General features: G+C 47.2%; 1 pseudogene; it reads right to left on the reverse strand.

Annotated features, from left to right (window-relative positions):
- LOC124021098 overlaps positions 1-18,497 on the reverse strand; it is a 56,413-nt pseudogene that overhangs the window by 14,968 nt on the left and 22,948 nt on the right.

Below are 18,497 nucleotides of genomic sequence, written 5' to 3' on the forward strand. Positions count from 1 at the left end.
TGGTTAGTACCAAGACAGATGGTTAACACACTATAGTCCCACTACTGACTAGTGGTGAGTACCAAGACAGATGGTTAACACACTATAGTCCCACTACTGACTAGTGGTGAGTACCAAGACAGATGGTTAACACACTATAGTCCCACTACTGACTAGTGGTTAACACACTATAGTCCCACTACTGACTAGTGGTGAGTACCAAGACAGATGGTTAACACACTATAGTCCCACTACTGACTAGTGGTGAGTACCAAGACAGATGGTTAACACACTATAGTCCCACTACTGACTAGTGGTGAGTACCAAGACAGATGGTTAACAAACTATAGTCCCACACTGACTAGTGGTTAACACACTATAGTCCCACTACTGACTAGTGGTGAGTACCAAGACAGATGGTTAACACACTATAGTCCCACTACTGACTAGTGGTGAGTACCAAGACAGATGGTTAACACACTATAGTCCCACTACTGACTAGTGGTGAGTACCAAGACAGATGGTTAACACACTATAGTCCCACTACTGACTAGTGGTTAACACACTATAGTCCCACTACTGACTAGTGGTGAGTACCAAGACAGATGGTTAACACACTATAGTCCCACTACTGACTAGTGGTGAGTACCAAGACAGATGGTTAACACACTATAGTCCCACTACTGACTAGTGGTGAGTACCAAGACAGATGGTTAACACACTATAGTCCCACTACTGACTAGTGGTGAGTACCAAGACAGATGGTTAACACACTATAGTCCCACTACTGACTAGTGGTTAACACACTATAGTCCCACTACTGACTAGTGGTGAGTACCAAGACAGATGGTTAACACACTATAGTCCCACTACTGACTAGTGGTGAGTACCAAGACAGATGGTTAACACACTATAGTCCCACTACTGACTAGTGGTTAGTACCAAGACAGATGGTTAACTGACTAGTGGTCCCACTACTGACAGATGGTTAACACACTATAGTCCCACTACTGACTAGTGGTGAGTACCAAGACAGATGGTTAACACACTATAGTCCCACTACTGACTAGTGGTGAGTACCAAGACAGATGGTTAACACACTATAGTCCCACTACTGACTAGTGGTTAACACACTATAGTCCCACTACTGACTAGTGGTGAGTACCAAGACAGATGGTTAACACACTATAGTCCCACTACTGACTAGTGGTGAGTACCAAGACAGATGGTTAACACACTATAGTCCCACTACTGACTAGTGGTGAGTACCAAGACAGATGGTTAACACACTATAGTCCCACTACTGACTAGTGGTGAGTACCAAGACAGATGGTTAACACACTATAGTCCCACTACTGACTAGTGGTTAACACACTATAGTCCCACTACTGACTAGTGGTGAGTACCAAGACAGATGGTTAACACACTATAGTCCCACTACTGACTAGTGGTGAGTACCAAGACAGATGGTTAACACACTATAGTCCCACTACTGACTAGTGGTGAGTACCAAGACAGATGGTTAACACACTATAGTCCCACTACTGACTAGTGGTTAACACACTATAGTCCCACTACTGACTAGTGGTGAGTACCAAGACAGATGGTTAACACACTATAGTCCCACTACTGACTAGTGGTGAGTACCAAGACAGATGGTTAACACACTATAGTCCCACTACTGACTAGTGGTGAGTACCAAGACAGATGGTTAACACACTATAGTCCCACTACTGACTAGTGGTGAGTACCAAGACAGATGGTTAACACACTATAGTCCCACTACTGACTAGTGGTGAGTACCAAGACAGATGGTTAACACACTATAGTCCCACTACTGACTAGTGGTTAACACACTATAGTCCCACTACTGACTAGTGGTGAGTACCAAGACAGATGGTTAACACACTATAGTCCCACTACTGACTAGTGGTGAGTACCAAGACAGATGGTTAACACACTATAGTCCCACTACTGACTAGTGGTTAACACACTATAGTCCCACTACTGACTAGTGGTGAGTACCAAGACAGATGGTTAACACACTATAGTCCCACTACTGACTAGTGGTGAGTACCAAGACAGATGGTTAACACACTATAGTCCCACTACTGACTAGTGGTGAGTACCAAGACAGATGGTTAACACACTATAGTCCCACTACTGACTAGTGGTGAGTACCAAGACAGATGGTTAACACACTATAGTCCCACTACTGACTAGTGGTGAGTACCAAGACAGATGGTTAACACACTATAGTCCCACTACTGACTAGTGGTTAATACACTATAGTCCCACTACTGACTAGTGGTGAGTACCAAGACAGATGGTTAACACACTATAGTCCCACTACTGACTAGTGGTGAGTACCCATATCCCTCATTTAACATGATATCAATATGAGCAAGACATATTGAGATATCGGTTTATCCTTGTTGTTAACCTACACTATTAGGTAATGAACATTCATGAGTCTTGCAGGTACAAAACCCTCTCACAGGCTCTCAACAGCATAGTGAACTGGCTGCTGAAGGTCCATCAACTGGCTTCCCATTGTATTCAAACTGGTTAGGTGGGTTTATCTGCTACCAGGATATGTACGTCTAGCCCAATAGAAAATCTGCAAGCAGTTGTCTGGACTTCACAAAGCCGTGGAAATGAACAGAACATGAAACATTCATACATGATACAGATGATCCCATCACTACTAATAACTATTCACACTATTACCGTGACAAAGTGGTCACCAAGCGTCTAGCTAGCTGCACTCACAGAGAAATACTCCCTAAGATAAGATGCTTGTACAGGTTCAGAATAGGGATGCAGGGTATATGGATGATCTGCTGACGTGCAGACCTATATAACGTAGGTACATGACGTAATGACACCAGCTACACGTGCAGCACAGCATTCCTAACCTATCCCACAGACCTATATAACGTAGGTACATGACGTAATGACACCAACTACACAGCATTCCTAACCTATCCCAGACCTATATAACGTAGGTACATGACGTAATGACACCAACTACACAGCATTCCTAACCTATCCCAGACCTATATAACGTAGGTACATGACGTAATGACACCAACTACACAGCATTCCTAACCTATCCCAGACCTATATAACGTAGGTACATGACGTAATGACACCAACTACACAGCATTCCTAACCTATCCCAGACCTATATAACGTAGGTACATGACATAATAACACCAGCTACACGTGCAGCACAGCATTCCTAACCTATCCCACAATGCCTCTTGCACTGAGATGCAGGGCCTTAGACCCCTGCGCCCATGTGTGTGTGTTAACTATTTCACTTAAAAGGCTGCCATTTAAAACAAATATTGGTATCATTTTTTTGGGCAAGGAAAACATCAGATATCGGTATTGGCCAAAAATGTAATATCAGTGCATCACTAATTCAGATAATAGCAACACACACACACACACACACACACACACACACACACACACACACACACACACACACACACACACACACACACACACACACACACACACACACACACACACACACACACACACACACACACACACACACACCTCATCTTTCTTCTGCTCGTCAGTCTTCTCCTCCAGGTAGTGAGAGGATGGAAGGTACTTTCTCACTTGGACCTCCTTGGGCGCCTCACTCACTGAGAGGACAGACAGACAGATGGACAGACAGAAACAGAGACAGTGAGACCAGAGAGTTGGGAGGGGTTGTGTTAGAATAGCAGTGGACCACTGTGTATATACAGGGTTGTGTTAGAATGGGAGTGGACCACTGTGTATATACAGGGTTGTGTTAGAATAGCAGTGGACCACTGTGTATATACAGGGTTGTGTTAGAATAGCAGTGGACCACTGTGTATATACAGGGTTGTGTTAGAATAGCAGTGGACCACTGTGTATATACAGGGTTGTGTTAGAATAGCAGTGGGCCACTGTGTATATACAGGGTTGTGTTAGAATAGCAGTGGACCACTGTGTATATACAGGGTTGTGTTAGAATAGCAGTGGGCCACTGTGTATATACAGGGTTGTGTTAGAATAGCAGTGGGCCACTGTGTATATACAGGGTTGTGTTAGAATAGCAGTGGACCACTGTGTATATACAGGGTTGTGTTAGAATAGCAGTGGACCACTGTGTATATACAGGGTTGTGTTAGAATAGCAGTGGGCCACGGTGTATATACAGGGTTGTGTTAGAATAGCAGTGGACCACTGTGTATATACAGGGTTGTGTTAGAATAGCAGTGGGCCACTGTGTATATACAGGGTTGTGTTAGAATGGGAGTGGACCACTGTGTATATACAGGGTTGTGTTAGAATGGCAGTGGACCACTGTGTATATACAGGGTTGTGTTAGAATAGCAGTGGGCCACTGTGTATATACAGGGTTGTGTTAGAATAGCAGTGGACCACTGTGTATATACAGGGTTGTGTTAGAATAGCAGTGGACCACTGTGTATATACAGCGTTGTGTTAGAATAGCAGTGGGCCACTGTGTATATACAGGGTTGTGTTAGAATAGCAGTGGGCCACTGTGTATATACAGGGTTATGTTAGAATAGCAGTGAGCCACTGTGTATATACAGGGTTGTGTTAGAATGGCAGTGGACCACTGTGTATATACAGGGTTGTGTTAGAATAGCAGTGGGCCACTGTGTATATACAGGGTTGTGTTAGAATAGCAGTGGGCCACTGTGTATATACAGGGTTGTGTTAGAATAGCAGTGGGCCACTGTGTATATACTGGGTTGTGTTAGAATAGCAGTGGGCCACTGTGTATATACAGGGTTGTGTTAGAATAGGAGTGGACCACTGTGTATATACAGGGTTGTGTTAGAATAGCAGTGGGCCACTGTGTATATACAGGGTTGTGTTAGAATAGCAGTGGGCCACTGTGTATATACAGGGTTGTGTTAGAATAGCAGTGGGCCACTGTGTATATACAGGGTTGTGTTAGAATAGCAGTGGGCCACTGTGTATATACAGGGTTGTGTTAGAATGGGAGTGGACCACTGTGTATATACAGGGTTGTGTTAGAATAGCAGTGGGCCACTGTGTATATACAGGGTTGTGTTAGAATAGCAGTGGGCCACTGTGTATATACAGGGTTGTGTTAGAATGGGAGTGGACCACTGTGTATATACAGGGTTGTGTTAGAATAGCAGTGGGCCACTGTGTATATACAGGGTTGTGTTAGATAGCAGTGGACCACTGTGTATATACAGGGTTGTGTTAGAATAGCAGTGGGCCACTGTGTATATACAGGGTTGTGTTAGATAGCAGTGGACCACTGTGTATATACAGGGTTGTGTTAGAATAGCAGTGGGCCACTGTGTATATACAGGGTTGTGTTAGAATAGCAGTGGACCACTGTGTATATACAGGGTTGTGTTAGAATAGCAGTGGGCCACTGTGTATATACAGGGTTGTGTTAGAATAGCAGTGGACCACTGTGTATATACAGGGTTGTGTTAGAATAGCAGTGGGCCACTGTGTATATACAGGGTTGTGTTAGAATAGCAGTGGACCACTGTGTATATACAGGGTTGTGTTAGAATAGCAGTGGGCCACTGTGTATATACAGGGTTGTGTTAGAATAGGAGTGGACCACTGTGTATATACAGGGTTGTGTTAGAATAGCAGTGGGCCACTGTGTATATACTCTATGTGGGAAAAGGAAAAAGTATGTGAACCCTTGGATTTAATAACTGGTTGACCCTCCTTTGGCAGCAATAACCTCAACCAAATGATTTCTGTAGTTGTGGACCAGACCTGCACAACGGTCAGGAGGAATTTTGGACCATTCATCTTTACAAAACTGTTTCAGTTCAGCAATATTCTTGGGATGTCTGGTGTGAACTGCTCTCGAGGTCATGCCACAGCATCTCAGTCAGGTTGAGGTCAGGACTCTGACTGGGCCACTCCAGAAGGTCAGGACTCTGACTGGGCCACTCCAGAAGGTCAGGACTCTGACTGGACCACTCCAGAAGGTCAGGACTCTGACTGGGCCACTCCAGAAGGTCAGGACTCTGACTGGGCCACTCCATAAGGTCAGGACTCTGACTGGGCCACTCCAGAAGGTCAGGACTCTGACTGGACCACTCCAGAAGGTCAGGACTCTGACTGGGCCACTCCAGAAGGTCAGGACTCTGACTGGGCCACTCCAGAAGGTCAGGACTCTGACTGGACCACTCCAGAAGGTCAGGTCTCTGACTGGGCCACTCCAGAAGGTCAGGTCTCTGACTGGGCCACTCCAGAAGGTCAGGACTCTGACTGGACCACTCCAGAAGGTCACGACTCTGACTGGGCCACTCCAGAAGGTCAGGTCTCTGACTGGGCCACTCCAGAAGGTCAGGTCTCTGACTGGGCCACTCCAGAAGGTCAGGACTCTGACTGGGCCACTCCAGAAGGTCAGGACTCTGACTGGACCACTCCAGAAGGTCAGGACTCTGACTGGGCCACTCCAGAAGGTCAGGACTCTGACTGGACCACTCCAGAAGGTCAGGTCTCTGACTGGGCCACTCCAGAAGGTCAGGACTCTGACTGGGCCACTCCAGAAGGTCAGGTCTCTGACTGGGCCACTCCAGAAGGTCAGGACTCTGACTGGACCACTCCAGAAGGTCACGACTCTGACTGGGCCACTCCAGAAGGTCAGGTCTCTGACTGGGCCACTCCAGAAGGTCAGGTCTCTGACTGGGCCACTCCAGAAGGTCAGGACTCTGACTGGGCCACTCCAGAAGGTCAGGTCTCTGACTGGGCCACTCCAGAAGGTCAGGACTCTGACTGGGCCACTCCAGAAGGTCAGGACTCTGACTGGGCCACTCCAGAAGGTCAGGACTCTGACTGGGCCACTCCAGAAGGCGTATTTTCTTCTGTTGAAGCCATTCTGTTGTTAATTTACTTCTGTGTTTTTGGTCGTTGTCCTGTTGCATCACCCAACTTCTGTTGAGCTTCAATTGGCAGACAGAGAGCCTAACATTCTCCTGCAAAATGTCTTGAATACTTGGGAATTCATTTTTCCATCAATGATAGCAAATTGTCCAGGCCCTGAGGCAGCAAAGCAGCCCCAAACCATGATGCTCCCTCCACCATACTTTACACTTAGGATGAGGTTTTGACGTTGGTGTGCTGTGCCTTTTTTCATTCCAGGTACACCGATCCACAAGACTTTGCTCAAAGCCTGTATCGGCAATTCTACGTTATAGAAGATCTCTGCCTCACATTGAGTTGATTGACGATTGGCTGTCAGAATAGATTTAGCTCATGTCACCATCATGTCAAAGCACAAGGCAGATAATCTTGTCAAACCCAGGACTTGGCCCATGAAAGAGTGGATAGGTTGCCCCTTATAAACTGTATCTGCTTGGATTCTCATCTGACAATCAAAAGGTGGATCTAACAGTAATGCTGTTGACTTCAGTCCACTGTTTGTACTATACGTGCCTGGGCGGAGCAGAGCTGAGGTTAGCCCCTACCTGGGGTCATGTCTTTGGGCTTGAGGCTGACGGACTGGTGCTTCCCATCAGAACCAGCCAGCCAGGCTGAGGCTGTCAGAGAGGACTCCCACCACACTGCTGTGTCTGGGTACACATCATCCTGGAAGAACTCTTTCTGTGGACGGACGGAGAGAAGGAAGGAGGGAGACGAGACACCACAGGATTAGTTCAGAACTCAAACAGCTCAAACTCCACAGACTAAGTACAAACAGGGGTTCACATAGCAGACCCTTTTTACTGGTAGTTCTTTGAGGCCCTGGTCTGAAAAGTCATCAAATAACTGCAGGTTTTTCCTATTTCCCCCCATGTATACACTAGATAGCAGCGTTCAGCCATAACTCACTCTGACGCGGGGGACTCTGAAGGCCACTGGCTCTATGGAGGTCTTACTGAGCCTCAGACCCCTGGCCACCTCGACCTCTTGCACCACACTCAGTCTTCGGCAGGAAGGCCAAGCCCTGAACACAGGAAACAGGAAGTTCATGCAAAGAGATTCTACAGGTCTACAGGTGCCTGCGTAATTGATTGACAGATCACGTCACAAATTCAGGGAAATGTTTTAATCTATTGACTACAAAACATGTAATAAGAAGGAGCAGGATGTAGGAAATGAGAAAAGAAAGAGGGAAAAGCAGGGATGTAAATGCTGTTAACATAAAGTCTATACCTTGTGGGGCTCTGAGGAGTTGAAGCTGGCACATTCCAGGAAATAGGGAGCTTCTGGCACTATCTCAAAGATGTACACTCGCGTGTCACCCTGGTAAATGTAAACAACAACAACAACAATGGCGGTATAGGTTTACTCGTGTCAAAATAAACCTTTATAAGGTTTACTCGTGTCAAAGTCTGGGTATGGGGATGGATGGATCTACCAATCCAGTATGGATCTACCAATCCACCACCACCAAAATTAGCCCGGTCCCAGAAAGTTTTTTGTGGTCTACTAGACATAGGAGTTGGCAAGACAGCACAAACAGATCGGGAACCAGGCTAGGCAGACATTATTATCATGAAGCACAAGAGTCTGTAACAGACTTTCAACACAACATCAAGTCAATATGGGCTCTATTTTCTTCTATCCAAAATAAATGCTCTGTTTATTTGTTTGTTTGTTGTCGTTTACCTTTCCGGTGAGGATGACGACGCTGGTGTCGGGGTCGTAGAAGGGAATGAGGGTGGAGGGTGAGACGTCGGTGGGGGCGCTGGCGATGGCCCCGGAGGACAGGGACTCAACGGAGTGCAGGTACAGGGTTCTCTCACTGCGACTGCAGAAGGGGAAACACATCGGGGGTCAAAGGTGAGGTGAACTGTGGTGACATCATCAATGAAGTCTCGGGTCAGAGGGGTTGTTTTCCTCTTGTTCACCAGGACCATAAAGCCTTTGGTGCAGTTTTTGTGTGAACCAAGATTATGGGTGAACTACATGTCAGACTGAATGGTCATTCACACAAAAGATGAACTGAATGAATTAAATGAAGGTAAATGGATTGTTAAGCACAAATTGAAGCTCAACTACCAAACAGAAATACAGAGAAATATTCACCTGTCGAATCCTGACACCATCAGGTATTTGCCGTCACACACCCACACCACACGAGCCCCTCTGTGGCCCTCAGGACCTGCACCCTCCTGCAGAGAGAGAGAGAAGCAGAATGAGAGATATATGGAAATACTCCAAACAGAAAGGTCAACAACTGCTCAGGTCTCCTGTACACACACCTGTACTGGGTCAGCAGACTTGCGAGGGTCGTAGATGCGCAGTCTCCCATCCTTACACACCGTGGCCAGGAGTTTACCATCCGGACTCCACGCCATCCCAAATATCTATATGCACACCAGGCAGGAGAGGGAACAGAGAAAGGAACGAGTGAAACGTTGAAATGAAGCGAAGGAGACAAGCAAAATGCACGTTCCTTGTCCATACTGTAGGTAGGATCAATCAATCAATATCCATCCATCAATCAATATTATTATCCCAGATACATTTTACCACGTCCCTATTCTCTAACAAAACCAGTGGTTCCACCCCCTGCCAATACCAATATTCCTTATGTCCCGCCCCTTTCCCTTCTCCTCCGTCACCTGATCCTGGTGTCCCCGGAGCGCTTTGACCTCGTCCCCAGACTCCAGGTTCCACAGGCGCACCGTCTGGTCGTAGGAGGAGGATGCCAGCAGGCCCGACGCCAGGGGGTGGAACTTGACTGAGTAGATCTTCTCAGTGTGGCCTGTGATTGGTCAAAACCCCTGTCACTCACTCACATTCTATCAAGATATGACTGATTTCTATTGATAGATTCAGAAGTCACACAGTATACGGCTATATATAAGCATAATAAGACGCTCTGTAGCAAATTGCATACCGGTATCCTGTTCATTTAATTTCTGTCACTCATTGAATGAAGGATAGAGTACTGATACATATGTGGCTACATTCACTCACACATCTACATATCAGATATTTCACATTGGACCCCAAAAGCCCCAGCTCTGAGTCTAACTTCATTCAATTGATTTCTACTTTACTTGAACTGAATTGGTCTCCAGGCCCCTGTGGAGTGTGTCTTACCCTGCAGGATGGTCTCTGGCTCAGTCAGGGTCTCTGTCAGACCCCCCTCAGGCACCTGCCACACACGGATCTTAGCATCCTCGCCCGCCACCACCAGCCTGTGACTGTTGAAGGGGTCCCAGGAGAAGTCAGCCACGTTGACAGAGTTCTGGATGGTGGGCAGGCCCGTGTCCGCTAGCTTCCCAGCCTGAGACAACTGAGGAGGGGGGCAGTGAGATACATCCCTTTTCTTTAATGTGTGAACCAATAAAGCCACATCTTTGGTCTAATATGGTGGCAGAAATCCTAAATGACTATTTCCACTATTCATTCCTATTATTTGATGACATTCTACTGTATATGTAATTCTGTAGCGGCTGCATATTATTTAATGTTAGTTGAAATGTTGTCTACTCCCCTCCAACTAATAAGACACAGCCATAAACCACCCTCACTTTAGCAGAATTCTGCTTTCTTGACCAGGGCTCACTTTAAAAAGATAAAGATAAGGACAAATGAAAATAACTAAAAGAATACTACAATATTTTGGATAAAGACACATTATCTTCCATTTTCTAAGTGTGGAAGTACCTCAAAGATGGCGATCTGACCCCCGGCGGTGGCGAGGGGCACGGCCACGCGATGGCGGTTGGCACAGAAGCCATCACACTCCCCGGGCGTGGTGAGGTTGAGCCCCTTCAGGTTGGTGAAGTGCGTGTCTCTGTGAAGCACCGCACCCTGCAGGTGACGAAACTTACTGCTGGGACCTGGGGAGGAGGAGGGGAGGGAGAGGGAGGAGGAGGAGAGGGAGGGAGAGAGAGGGAGGAGGAGAGGGAGGGAGAGGGAGAGAGGGGAGGAGGAGAGGGAGGGAGAGAGAGGGAGGAGGAGGAGAGGGAGAGAGAGGGAGGAGGAGAGGAGGGAGAGGGAGAGAGAGGGAGGAGGAGAGGGAGGGAGAGGGAGAGAGGGAGAGAGGGAGGAGGAGGAGAGGGAGGGAGGAGGAGGAGAGGGAGGGAGGAGGAAGAGAGGGAGGGAGGGAGAGAGAGGGAGGAGGAGGAGAGGGAGGGAGAGAGAGGGAGGAGGAGGAGGAGAGGGAGGGAGAGGGAGGGAGGAGGAGAGAGAGGGAGGAGGAGGAGAGGGAGGGGAGGAGGAGAGGGAGGAGGAGGAGAGGGAGGGAAAGAGGGAGAGAGAGGGAGGAGGAGGAGAGGGAGAGAGAGTGAGGAGGAGGAGAGGGAGAGAGAGGAGGAGGAGGAGAGGGAGAGAGAGGGAGGAGGAGAAGAGGGAGGGAGAGGGGGAGAGAGGGAGGAGAGGGAGGGAGGAGAGGGAGGGAGAGAGAGGGAGAGAGAGAGAGAGAGGGAGGGGAGGGAGGGAGAGGGAGAGAGAGGGAGGAGAGGGAGAAAGAGGGAGGAGGAGAAGAGGGAGAGAGAGGGAGGAGGAGGAGAGCAGGGTGATTTTAGACTTTAGCTACATTATTTGTAACCTGCGTCTTGTTCATTAGGCACCAACCTGAAGAAATTATTTACAATGATGTACCTGGTCCAATAAGAAATGCTTGTTTTAGTTTTCTGTTGCAAAACATTTTGTTACGCAGTACCCAATGAACACAACCCAGGTATATTATTAGTAACCTAGTCCCATACTATATGTGCTGTGGGAAGCTATGGTACGTATGGTTAACAAAGAAGTTGGTTACAGCACATTTAGAATGGTAACAGGCTACATCAGACAGGGGATACTGGCAGTGTGCCTGGTCCCAGATCTGTTTGTGCTGTCTTGATATGCTAGCAGTGTGTAGGATTGGATCGTCAGACAGGTTCAGATTAGTCCAAACCACCAACTCTCTCTCTCACACACAGTTCAGTTGTAAATACAGCTCAAACCAACAATCAGCAGGACATTATAATAAGATAATGACAAGGTAGGGAAATGAGATGAGAGATGAGAGAGAGAGCCTTACCTAGCATTGAGACTGACACTGTCAAATCTTACATAACATACTTCCTAATAGCATAACCGGATATGTAACACATAGCATTGTGGGTAATGTAGTACCACCACAGTTTCCCAAAACAGCTTTACTCAACATGTTGCTGTTGGGTAAGGATGTGTGTATGGTGTATGTATGTGTGTGGTGTGTGTCTGTGTATTCACGTATATGTGTGTTTGTGTGTGTGAGACGGAGCACTGCTACTGTTTCCCAAACAGCCTTACCCAACATGTTGCTGATGGGTAAGGATGTGTGTATGGTGTATGTATGTGTGTGGTGTGTGTATGTGTGTGGTGTGTGTAAGTGTGGTGTGTGTGTGTGTATTCACGTATATGTGTGTTTGTGTGTGTGAGACGGAGCACTGCTACTGTTTCCCAAACAGCCTTACCCAACATGTTGCTGATGGGTAAGGATGTGTGTATGGTGTATGTATGTGTGTGTGTGTGTGTGTATTCACGTATATGTGTGTGTGTGTGTGTGAGACGGAGCACTGCTACTGTTTCCCAAACAGCCTTACCCAACATGCTGCTGATGGCTTTGGCACTCTGGCTGGGGCTGGGGAGGAAGCCTGAGGAGAGGCCAGAGGTGGAGGAGGGGGAGCGGGACGGGGCAGCACTGCAGCTGGGTGAGCTCAGGGGACTGCTGGAGGTGGAGCAGCCTCGCATGGGAGCCTCCTGGAGAGGAGGAACAATAGTAATACATATACAATCATATACCACGCCCGAGGGGGTTCTTCTGATGCACAACACAACGCGGAGTGCCTGGATACAGCCCTTAGCCGTGGTATGTTGGCAACATATCACAAACCCCCGAGGTGCCTTATTGCTATAATAAATTGGTTACCAATGTAATTAGAGCAGTAAAAACAATTGTTTTGTCATACCAGTGGTATATGGTCTGATATACCACGGCTTTCAGCCAATCAGCATCAGGGCCGAATCACCAAGTGTATATATCCAATATAGTGTATAAGGTCTGATTAATATAAAATACTTTCTAGAGAGAAGGAATAATACTAATAATATGGTCACTAAACCAGATGTCTTTATGCAAAGATACTCACAGGTTTACTTTAATCTACAGACTTTAGATACTCACAGGTTTACTTTAATCTACAGACTTTAGATACTCACAGGTTTACTTTAATCTACAGACTTTAGATACTCACAGTGTTTACAGACTACTTTAATCTACAGACTTTAGATACTCACAGGTTTACTTTAATCTACAGACTTTAGATACTCACAGGTTTACTTTAATCTACAGACTTTAGATACTCACAGGTTTACTTTAATCTACAGACTTTAGATACTCACAGGTTTACTTTAATCTACAGACTTTAGATACTCACAGGTTTACTTTAATCTACAGACTTTAGATACTCACAGGTTTACTTTAATCTACAGATTTTAGATACTCACAGGTTTACTTTAATCTACAGACTTTAGATACTCACAGGTTTACTTTAATCTACAGACTTTAGATACTCACAGTGTTTACAGACTACTTTAATCTACAGACTTTAGATACTCACAGGTTTACTTTAATCTACAGACATTAGATACTCACAGTGTTTACAGACTACTTTAATCTACAGACTTTAGATACTCACAGGTTTACAGACTACTTTAATCTACAGACATTAGATACTCACAGTGTTTACAGACTACTTTAATCTACAGACTTTAGATACTCACAGGTTTACAGACTACTTTAATCTACAGACATTAGATACTCACAGGTTTACAGACTACATTAATCTACAGACATTAGATACTCACAGGTTTACTTTAATCTACAGACTTTAGATACTCACAGTGTTTACAGACTACTTTAATCTACAGACTTTAGATACTCACATGTTTACAGACTAATCTACAGACTTTAGATCCTCACAGGTTAATCCAAGATATTCAATCAACACTCTATGTGTGGCCCGATGCAATAATATGAAAACAATTCGAGAGAAAATAAACAAAATCCAAATTCCATTTTTATTAAAAATACAATAAAAAGGTAGTTGCTAGCAGAGGGAATGAGGGAATGAGGGAACGGAGGGAATAAGGGAACGGAGGGAATAAGGGAACGGAGGGAATGGGGGAACAGAGGGAATGAGGGAACGGAGGGAATGAGGGAACAGAGGGAATGAGGGAACAGAGGGAATGAGGGAACGGAGGGAATGAGGGAACGGAGGGAATGGGGGAACAGAGGGAATGAGGGAACAGAGGGAATGAGGGAACAGAGGGAATGAGGGAACGGAGGGAATGAGGGAACGGAGGGAATGAGGGAACGGAGGGAATGAGGGAACGGAGAGAATGAGGGAACAGAGGGAATGAGGGAACGGAGGGAATGAGGGAACAGAGGGAATGGGGGAACAGAGGGAATGAGGGAACGGAGGGAATGAGGGAGCGGAGGGAATGAGGGAACGGAGAGAACAGAAGGAATGAGGGAGCGGAGGGAGCCAAAAGAGAAATGAAAGCGACCCATAGAGGAGGAGGAGAACAGATGATGCTGGACTCTCACCTCTTTGCTCCTCCCACTGGGCAGCTCTTTCTTAGCAGCCGTCTGATTGGCTGGTTTAGCGTTGTTAGGCTTCTGACGATTGGATGGGTTGACATTGACCTTCTCAACCTGAGAAGACGCCCATGATTGGATGTTTAAAGAACAGCAGGCTATTGCTTGGTCCTGAAGTACAAACCGCGCCAAAAACCAAGCATTTCTATTGGTACTGTATGCACATTGTATCCAAGTTAGAATACAGATTAGAGTTATATTGTGTAGAGTGATGGTGGTACATTAGAGTTATATTGTGTAGAGTGATGGTGGTACATTAGAGTTATATTGTGTAGAGTGATGGTGGTACATTAGAGTTATATTGTGTAGAGTGATGGTGGTACATTAGAGTTATATTGTGTAGAGTGATGGTGGTACATTAGAGTTATATTGTGTAGAGTGATGGTGGTACATTAGAGTTATATTGTGTAGAGTGATGGCGGTACATTAGAGTTATATTGTGTAGAGTGATGGTGGTACATTATAGTTATATTGTGTAGAGTGATGGTGGTACATTAGAGTTATATTGTGTAGAGTGATGGTGGTACATTAGAGTTATATTGTGTAGAGTGATGGTGGTACATTAGAGTTATATTGTGTAGAGTGATGGTGGTACATTAGAGTTATATTGTGTAGAGTGATGGTGGTACATTATAGTTATATTGTGTAGAGTGATGGTGGTACATTAGAGTTATATTGTGTAGAGTGATGGAGGTACATTGGAGTTATATTGTGTAGAGTGATGGTGGTACATTAGAGTTATATTGTGTAGAGTGATGGTGGTACATTAGAGTTATATTGTGTAGAGTGATGGTGGTACATTAGAGTTATATTGTGTAGAGTGATGGTGGTACCTGTTTCTCGCCACCTTTCCACCACTCTGCAGCTGACATGGCTGCCTTACGGCCCAAGGTGTCTGGGTACAGGTCTGCATGGAACTCCTGTCCTGACTGAATTAGATACACACAAAGCAGACATACTCTAAAATGGAAGACATAAAGGCTTGTTGAATGGTTGCTCATTCCATAACTTTATTTTCCTCAGTGACTACAAAGACACTATTGCCAAGTCCTCTCCATCAGTTTAGAAACAAGTACAGGGAAAGAACTGTTGCCATGACATCAAAATGACAGATGGATCTGCTGTTACAGTAGCCTGAGAGATACTGGACCTTGCGGGGCACGTGGTAGTTGATTGGCACGATGAAGCTGTCCGTCAGCTGCAGGACCCGCATGACCTCACAGGACATGACATCCAATGCCAACTTGGGTACCATGGCAACGCCTCGCGTTGGGGCGTCCGTCAGACAGTGGCTCACTGGAGAGAATAAGAGGGAGAAAGAAGTAGAGATTAGAGGACAGACCTGGGTGAGAGGGTGTGTGAGAGGTAGGTGGACAGACCTGGGTGAGAGGGAGTGTGAGAGGTAGGAGGACAGACCTGGGTGTGTGAGAGGTAGGACAGACATGGGTGTGTGAGAGGTAGGAGGACAGACCTGGGTGTGTGAGAGGTAGGAGGACAGACATGGGTGTGTGAGAGGTAGGGGGACAGACCTGGGGGTGTGAGAGGTAAGAGGACAGACCTGGGTGTGGGAGAGGTAGGAGGACAGACCTGGGTGTGTGAGAGGTAGGAGGACAGACCTGGGTGTGTGAGAGGTAGGAGGACAGACCTGGGTGTGTGAGAGAGGGAGTGGGAGAGGTAGGAGGACAGACATGGGTGTGTGAGAGGTAGGAGGACAGACCTGGGTGTGTGAGAGAGGGAGTGGGAGAGGTAGGAGGACAGACATGGGTGTTGTGAGAGGTAGGAGGACAGACCTGGGTGAGAGGGAGTGGGAGAGGTAGGAGGACAGACCTGGGTGAGAGGGAGTGGGAGAGGTAGGAGGACAGACCTGGGTGAGAGGGTGTGTGAGAGGTAGGAGGACAGACCTGGGTGAGAGGGAGTGGGAGAGGTAGGAGGACAGACATGGGTGTTGTGAGAGGTAGGAGGACAGACCTGGGTGAGAGGGAGTGGGAGAGGTAGGAGGACAGACCTGGGTGAGAGGGAGTGGGAGAGGTAGGAGGACAGACCTGGGTGAGAGGGTGTGTGAGAGGTAGGAGGACAGACCTGGGTGAGAGGGAGTGGGAGAGGTAGGAGGACAGACATGGGTGAGAGGGAGTGGGAGAGGTAGGAGGACAGACCTGGGTGAGAGGGTGTGTGAGAGGTAGGAGGACAGACCTGGGTGAGAGGGAGTGGGAGAGGTAGGAGGACAGACCTGGGTGAGAGGGTGTGTGAGAGGTAGGAGGACAGACCTGGGTGAGAGGGAGTGGGAGAGGTAGGAGGACAGACCTGGGTGAGAGGGTGTGTGAGAGGTAGGAGGACAGACCTGGGTGAGAGGGAGTGGGAGAGGTAGGAGGACAGACATGGGTGAGAGGGAGTGGGAGAGGTAGGAGGACAGACCTGGGTGAGAGGGAGTGGGAGAGGTAGGAGGACAGACATGGGTGAGAGGGAGTGGGAGAGGTAGGAGGACAGACATGGGTGAGAGGGAGTGGGAGAGGTAGGAGGACAGACATGGGTGAGAGGGAGTGGGAGAGGTAGGAGGACAGACCTGGGTGAGTGAGAGAGGGAGTGGGAGAGGTAGGAGGACAGACCTGGGTGTGTGAGAGGTAGGAGGACAGACCTGGGTGTGTGTGAGAGGGAGTGGGAGAGGTAGGAGGACAGACCTGGGTGTGTGAGAGAGGGAGTGGGAGAGGTAGGAGGACAGACCTGGGTGTGTGAGAGAGGGAGTGGGAGAGGTAGGAGGACAGACCTGGGTGTGTGAGAGAGGGAGTGGGAGAGGTAGGAGGACAGACCTGGGTGTGTGAGAGAGGGAGTGGGAGAGGTAGGAGGACAGACCTGGGTGTGTGAGAGAGGGAGTGGGAGAGGTAGGAGGACAGACCTGGGTGTGTGACAGAGGGAGTGGAGAGGTAGGAGGACAGACCTGGGTGTGTGAGAGAGGAGTGGGAGAGGTAGGAGGACAGACCTGGGTGTGTGAGAGAGGGAGTGGGAGAGGTAGGAGGACAGACCTGGGTGTGTGAGAGAGGGAGTGGGAGAGGTAGGAGGACAGACCTGGGTGTGTGAGAGAGGGAGTGGGAGAGGTAGGAGGACAGTATTGGAATATGAACAACCACTGAAGATCTGTCCTTACCTTGGGAAAGGAACGGTTCAGTGGCAGACACCTCGAAGCAGTCAATGACACTATCTCCCTATGGAAGAGAGAACGAAGCAGTCAATGACACTATCTCCCTATGGAAGAGAGAACAAAGCAGTCAATGACACTATCTCCCTATGGAAGAGAGAACGAAGCAGTCAATGACACTATCTCCCTATGGAAGAGAGAACGAAGCAGTCAATGACACTATCTCCCTATGGAAGAGAGAACAAAGCAGTCAATGACACTATCTCCCTATGGAAGAGAGAACAAAGCAGTCAATGACACTATCTCCCTATGGAAGAGAGAACAAAGCAGTCAATGACACTATCTCCCTATGGAAGAGAGAACGAAGCAGTCAATGACACTATCTCCCTATGGAAGAGAGAACGAAGCAGTCAATGACACTATCTCCCTATGGAAGAGAGAACAAAGCAGTCAATGACACTATCTCCCTATGGAAGAGAGAACAAAGCAGTCAATGACACTATCTCCCTATGGAAGAGAGAACGAAGTAGTCAATGACACTATCTCCCTATGGAAGAGAGAACGAAGCAGTCAATGACACTATCTCCCTATGGAAGAGAGAACAAAGCAGTCAATGACACTATCTCCCTATGGAAGAGAGAACAAAGCAGTCAATGACACTATCTCCCTATGGAAGAGAGAACAAAGCAGTCAATGACACTATCTCCCTATGGAAGAGAGAACGAAGCAGTCAATGACACTATCTCCCTATGGAAGAGAGAACGA

Source organism: Oncorhynchus gorbuscha, unplaced genomic scaffold (assembly GCF_021184085.1).
Source record: "Oncorhynchus gorbuscha isolate QuinsamMale2020 ecotype Even-year unplaced genomic scaffold, OgorEven_v1.0 Un_scaffold_1048, whole genome shotgun sequence".
In the NCBI taxonomy this organism is placed as follows: domain Eukaryota; kingdom Metazoa; phylum Chordata; class Actinopteri; order Salmoniformes; family Salmonidae; genus Oncorhynchus; species Oncorhynchus gorbuscha.